The following is a 277-nucleotide window of genomic DNA, read 5'->3' on the forward strand; positions in this document are numbered from 1 at the left end:
GTCCAGGAAGCACCTCCTGGAAGAGGCTAGACAAGAGTCAGGTGCCAGGCTCTGACCCTCCCACCCACCTGGGGAAGGGGACAGGACCTTCCGCCTGTCCCAAGGCCCCACTCTGCCTGGGAGATCTCCCTGGGGCAGCGGCCAGGGGCTGAGGGTATCTGCAGGCCCTTGGCAGGGGGTAACACCTTATGGTGGCAGAGACACCTCCATGTTCCACATGGAGGTAACACCCATCAGTTCTCAGCATCCTCCCCCCTATCACCATGGTAATAGACAT

The sequence above is a fragment of the Chelonoidis abingdonii genome, chromosome 26, assembly GCF_003597395.2.
Source record: "Chelonoidis abingdonii isolate Lonesome George chromosome 26, CheloAbing_2.0, whole genome shotgun sequence".
Lineage (NCBI taxonomy): Eukaryota > Metazoa > Chordata > Testudines > Testudinidae > Chelonoidis > Chelonoidis abingdonii.